Here is a 6963-nt window from a genome sequence, read left to right as displayed (position 1 = left end):
CTTCCTTCCTTCCTTCCTTCCTTCCTTCCTTCCTTCCTTCCTTCCTTTTCTTTCTTTTCTCTTTCCCTTTCTCTTTCTCTTTCTTTCTCTCTCTCTCTCGTCACCCAGGGTGGAATCTGGAATGCAGTAGTGGAATCTTGGTTTACTGCAACCTCCACTTCCCAGGTTCAAGCAGTCCTCCTCCCTCAGCCTCCCAAGTAGCTGGGACCACAGGCATGCACCACCATACCCAGCTAATTTTTCTTATTTTTTGTAGAGGCAGGGTTTCCCCATGTTGCCCAGGTTGGTTTCTAACTCCCGGACTCAAGCAATCCACCATCCTCAGCCTCAAAAAGTGCTGGGATTACAGGTGTGAGCTACCATGCCTGGCCTCATTGTGGTTTTGATTTCTATTTCCTTCAGGGGTAATGATGTTGAGCATCTTTTCATATGCTTATTAACCATTTGTGTATTTTCCTTGAAGAAATGTCTATTCAGATCCTTTGCTCATTTTTTATTTGGGTTATTTGTCTTTTTAATAATTAATTTTTAAGAGTTCTTTGTGCATTCTAGATACTAGTCCCTTATTAAATATATGAATTGCAAATGTTATCTCCCATTCTGTATGCTTTCTTTTTACTTTCTTGAAGGTATCGTTTAAGGCACAAAACATTTTGATTTTGATATAGACCTGTTTATCAAGTTTTTCTTCTGTGGCTTGTGCTTTTGGTGTCATATCTAAGAAACGAATGCCTAATCTAAGGTCATGTAGATTTATTCTTATGCTTTCTTCTAAGAGATTTGTAGTTTTAACTCTTACGTTTAGATCTATGATCTATTTTGAGTTTGTTTTTGCATATGATGTAAGGTTGTTATTCAGCTTCATTCTTTTGTGTATAGATGTTCACTTGTCCCAGCCAGTACCATTTCTTTAAAAGACTATTATTTTCTCATTGAATTATCTTGGCACTCTTGTCAATGTCAAGGCATTTTTGTCATAATTATCCTCATAATTATTTGTCATATAGGTAACACACTTCAATAAATAATGATTAGCTTTATTGAGTCTCAATTAGGTGTTAGGCACCATTCTAGAAGATCTCCATTTAGCATTCCCAGTAACTATGAAATAAGTGCTGCTATTATCCTCATTTCTATCTTAAGGAAGAAGAGGCATGGAAAGATTAACTTGGCAAAGGTCATACAGGTAGTAAGTGTTGGATGCAGGCTTTGAACTCAGGCAACCGAACTATAGAATCTCTGTTTTTAGACATCATGCTGTGCCTGACTGTGTCTTGTTTATAGGAGGTAGAAAATTTTAAAACAGCCAACGAATGTATTGTCAAAATTTTCATGTATAGCTTTCCAAACTTTGTTCTGCACAAAAAATGTTATAATAATGGGATTAGGCTACATATACATTCTTGAAATGATTTTATTCATTTTACTGATGTATCATTGCTAATTTTCCTTCCTTCTATATCTAAAGCATCATTCTTATGGCTACATAATATTCTATCTCATGTCTGCACCATTACTGATTTCACCAATCCACTGTTATTGGGCAGTCAGATTGCTTTTGAGTTTTTCATTTATATACAATGTTCTGATGTATGTATCTTTGGACACACCTCTTTTTATATTCTTTCCACTGTTTTCTTTAAGATAAGAAAAAATTCCTCTAGAAGAAATGTAAAGAGTATGGGAAAACGTTTAAAACTTTTAGTGCATTTTGAAAATTTGTTCTCTAGGAAGTTTCTGCTTACTTACGATTAATATTTTATAATTGATAGGTTACTCTGATACTGATTCAGGGTAGGCAAGCTCCAAATTGGGGCTTAGCTGGGAAGGTTCTTGGCTTTGCCGAGGAAAAAATTCAAGGGTGAGTCTTTGAATTCTTTCTTTCTCTAATAAAGAAAGCAGCTTTATTAAAGCGGCAGGGTTATAGGTCCGGCAGTGTTATAGCTCCATGACTTCTGCTGCAGCGCAGGGGTACCCCATAGGGGATATGCTGAGACTAGCAGCTCAGGACAGTGCTGTAGTCATATTTATTCCCACCTTTAACTATATACAAATTAAGGAGCAGTCTGCAGAAATTCCTAGAGAAAGGGCGGTAACTTCTGTGTGTTGCCATAACAATAGTAAACTGACATGACACACTGGTGGGTGTCTTATGGAAAGCCATTTCCACCTTGTCCCTATTTTAGCTAGTCCTCAATTTGGTCCAGTGTCTGAGCCCTGCCTCTAGAGTCTGGTCCTGCCTCTTATCACTTTAGTGTGAATCTCATTGATTCTCAGTGAGATTGAACATGTATCAGTGATGATTATAATTTTTCTTCTGGGAATTACCTATTCATATTTTTACCCATATTTCCATGAAAAAGCTCCTTATATCCTAAAATATTAACCATGTATCTTTTTTTGGTGTTTTCCTCTAGTTTGTCATTTTTCTTTAAAATTTTTGGGAATTTTTTGATGTATAGAAGATTTAAATGTCCAAGTGGCAAAATTTATCAGCAAAAAATATACATCTTTTTCTTTATGGTATCTTTGTGTTTGAAAATAAAAGGTCAAAAAACCGTTTCTAGCTCCTGTCTTCTATGAGCTAGATGATGGTGGCAGGGGGCAGTGGGTGGGGGAGGTGAGCAGAAATATGCGAAATATAAACTGTCCTTTTTATTTCTGCTGCATGTTTTATCTTAAACATTAATTACTTGCAGTCCCTTAACTGACAGGGAAATAAAGCATCAGCTTAACCATTTGGTGTTAACAACGTCAGTAGTGAGGCCACCTGTGGTGGAGAATTAGTGTCTCCTCCCAGTTATATGGTTTTCAGCAATATTTTCCTCCCTGTGGGTTTTTTTTTTTTTAACTCATTTAAATTTGCTCCTAGCATGAAGACATGATGTATTAGTCTGTTTTCATGCTATAAAGAACTGCCTGAGACTAGGTAATTTATAAAGGAAAGAGGTTTAATTGACTGATAGTTCAGCATGCCTGGGGAGTCTTCAGGAAACTTACAATCATGGTGGAAGGTGACAGGGAAGTAAGGCAGGAAGGAGAACAAGGTAGGAAGGCAGGGCAGCAGGAGGGAGAAGTGCCAAAGTGGGAAGAGCCCCTTGTGAAACCTTCAGATCTTGTGAGAACTCACTACCATGAGAACAGCATGGGGGAAACTGCCCCCATGATTCAATTACCTCCACCTGGTGTCTCCCTTGACACATGAAGATTATGGGGATAATGGGGATTAAAATTCAAGATGAGATTTGGGTGGGGACACAAAGCCTAACCATATCACATACAAACGACTTAATGTGTATGAGATCATATGGACTTTTGTAGCACCATTGGTTAGAAAAATCACACATTATCCAATTAGGGTTAAAAAGGACATGGATGAAGCCGGAAGCCATCATTCTCAGCAAACTGACACAGGAACAGAACACCAAACACCGCATGTTATCTCATAAGTGGAAGTTGAAAAATGAGAAAACATGGACACAGAGAGGGGAACAACACACAGTGGGGCCTGTTGGATGGTGGAGGGCAAGGGGAGGGAAAGCATGAGGACAAATACCTAATGCATGCGAGGCTGAAAACCTAGATGACAGGTTGATAGGTGCAGCAAACCACCATGACACATGTATACCTATGTAACAAACCTGCATATTCTGCACATGTATTTCAGAACTTAAAAAGACTAATATATTTCTTCAAGACACAGTAAATAAAAGTTCTTGAGAGTGTATGCTTCTACACAAACTAGATTTGTGGGCATTAAAACAATGTTACTTTTTCAGAAACTACTGCTGTAATAGGGTGATCTTTTGAGTCACATCGTACCAGATTTTTTTTTTTTTAACGTTATAGTTTTTAAATGTTTTCAGACTATCTTCTTACTGACTTGACATTTAATACCTTCAGCATGTGAGTTTTCCTTATTTCGTTTTCCAGAGTCTCAGGAAAATACTTGTGTTTCTTGCCTATTTACCAATTATTGCAGTGCATTGCCCTTTTTTTTCTGGGTCTAGTCTTTCAGCTACCCATTGTGAAGGTGCTATCCAGACCAGTCTCTTTGCATAACCCCACGGGGGCACCCACGTGATCTATGGGACAGTGATAACTCATTAGGGCTGTCTTTGCCTTCTTTCTTGAGGGTCTAAGCTAAACAGCACATATGTAAAAGAGCTTTAAGTTGAAATTCTTTTGAGGGGGTGTGTGTTTTTTTTTTTTTATTATTATACTTTAAGTTCTAGGGTACATGTGCATAACGTGCAGGTTTGTTACATATGTATACATGTGCCATGTTGGTGTGCTGCACCCATCAACTCGTCAGCACCCATCAATTCATCATTTATATCAGGTATAACTCCCCAATGCAATCCCTCCCCCCTCCCCCCTCCCCATGATAGGCCCCAGTGTGTGATGTTCCCCTTCCCGAGTCCAAGTGAGCTCATTGTTCAGTTCCCACCTATGAGTGAGAACATGCGGTGTTTGGTTTTCTCTTCTTGTGATAGTTTGCTAAGAATGATGGTTTCCAGCTGCATCCATGTCCCTACAAAGGACGCAAACTCATCCTTTTTTATGGCTGCATAGTATCCCATGGTGTATATGTGCCACATTTTCTTAATCCAGTCTGTCACTGATGGACATTTGGGTTGATTCCAAGTCTTTGCTATTGTGAATAGTGCCGCAATAAACATACGTGTGCATGTGTCTTTGTAGTAGCATAATTTATAATCCTTTGGGTATATACCCAGTAGTGGGATGGCTGGGTCATATGGTACATCTAGTTCTAGATCCTTGAGGAATCGCCATACTGTTTTCCATAATGGTTGAACTAGTTTACAATCCCACCAGCAGTGTAAAAGTGTTCCTATTTCTCCACATCCTCTCCAACACCTGTTGTTTCCTGATTTTTTAATGATTGCCATTCTAACTGGTGTGAGATGGTATCTCATTGTGGTTTTGATTTGCATTTCTCTGATGGCGAGTGATGATGAGCATTTTTTCATGTGTCTGTTGGCTGTATGAATGTCTTCTTTTGAGAAATGTCTGTTCATATCCTTTGCCCACTTTTTGATGGGGTTGTTTGTTTTTTTCTTGTATATTTGTTTGAGTTCTTTGTAGATTCTGGAAATTAGCCCTTTGTCAGATGAGTAGATTGCAAAAATTTTCTCCCATTCTGTAGGTTGCCTGTTCACTCTGATGGTAGTTTCTTTTGCTGTGCAGAAGCTCTTTAGTTTAATGAGATCCCATTTGTCAATTTGGCTTTTGCTGCCGTTGCTTTTGGTGTTTTAGACATGAAGTCCTTGCCCATTCCTATGTCCTGAATGGTACTACCTAGATTTTCTTCTAGGGTTTTTATGGTATTAGGTCTAACATTTAAGTCTCTAATCCATCTTGAATTAATCTTCGTATAAGGAGCAAGGAAAGGATCCAGTTTCAGCTTTCTACTTATGGCTAGCCAATTTTCCCAGCACCATTTATTGAATAGAGAATCCTTTCCCCATTTCTTGTTTTTGTCAGGTTTGTCAAAGATCAGATGGTTGTAGATGTGTGGCATTATTTCTGAGGGCTCCGTTCTGTTCCATTGGTCTATATCTCTGTTTTGGTACCAGTACCATGCTGTTTTGGTTACCGTAGCCTTGTAGTGTAGTTTGAAGTCAGGTAGCGTGACGCCTCCGGCTTTGTCCTTTTGACTTAGGATTGTCTTGGCAATGCGGGCTCTTTTTTGGTTCCATATGAACTTTAAAGCAGTTTTATCCAATTCAGTGAAGAAACTCATTGGTAGCTTGATGGGGATGGCATTGAATCTATAAATAACCTTGGGCAGTATGGCCATTTTCACGATATTGATTCTTCCTATCCATGAGCATGATATGTTCTTCCATTTGTTTGTGTCCTCTTTGATTTCACTGAGCAGTGGTTTGTAGTTCTCCTTGAAGAGGTCCTTTACATCCCTTGTAAGTTGGATTCCTGGGTATTTTATTCTCTTTGAAGCAATTGTGAACGGAAGTTCATTCCTGATTTGGCTCTCTGCTTGTCTGTTACTGGTGTATAAGAATGCTTGTGATTTTTGCACATTAATTTTGTATCCTGAGACTTTGCTGAAGTTGCTTATCAGCTTAAGAAGATTTTGGGCTGAGACGATGGGGTTTTCTAAATACACAATCATGTCATCTGCAAACAGGGACAATTTGACTTCCTCTTTTCCTAACTGAATACCCTTGATTTCTTTCTCTTGCCTGATTGCCCTAGCCAGAACTTCCAACACTATGTTGAATAGGAGTGGTGAGAGAGGGCATCCCTGTCTTGTGCCAGTTTTCAAAGGGAACTTTTCCAGTTTTTGCCCATTCAGTATGATATTAGCTGTGGGTTTGTCATAAATAGCTCTTATTATTTTGAGGTACGTTCCATCAATACCGAATTTGTTGAGCGTTTTTAGCATGAAGGGCTGTTGAATTTTGTCAAAAGCCTTTTCTGCATCTATTGAGATAATCATGTGGTTCTTGTCTTTGGTTCTGTTGATATGCTGGATTACATTGATTGATTTGCGAATGTTGAACCAGCCTTGCATCCCAGGGATGAAGCCCACTTGATCATGGTGGATAAGCTTTTTGATGTGCTGCTGAATCCGGTTTGCCAGTATTTTATTGAGGATTTTTGCATCGATGTTCATCAGGGAGATTGGTCTAAAATTCTCTTTTTTTGTTGTGTCTCTGCCAGGCTTTGGTATCAGGATGATGCTGGCCTCATAAAATGAGTTAGGGAGGATTCCCTCTTTTTCTATTGATTGGAATAGTTTCAGAAGGAATGGTACCAGCTCCTCCTTGTACCTCTGGTAGAATTCAGCTGTGAATCCATCTGGTCCTGGGCTTTTTTTGGTGGGCAGGCTATTAATTGTTGCCTCAATTTCAGAGGCTGCTATTGGTCTATTCAGGGATTCAACTTCTTCCTGGTTTAGTCTTGGAAGAGTGTACG

At 38.9% G+C, this 6963-nt stretch overlaps 1 protein-coding gene across 4 annotated transcripts in view; it reads left to right on the top strand.

The window, feature by feature from the left end:
- Nucleotides 1-6963, top strand: part of PDE1C (phosphodiesterase 1C) — a 579473-nt gene that overhangs the window by 284450 nt on the left and 288060 nt on the right. The window lies entirely within an intron of this gene.

The sequence above is a fragment of the Piliocolobus tephrosceles genome, chromosome 8, assembly GCF_002776525.5.
Source record: "Piliocolobus tephrosceles isolate RC106 chromosome 8, ASM277652v3, whole genome shotgun sequence".
NCBI lineage: Eukaryota > Metazoa > Chordata > Mammalia > Primates > Cercopithecidae > Piliocolobus > Piliocolobus tephrosceles.
The sequence above is the reverse complement of the archived record's forward strand: the minus strand, read 5'-3'. Positions and strand labels throughout refer to the sequence as shown.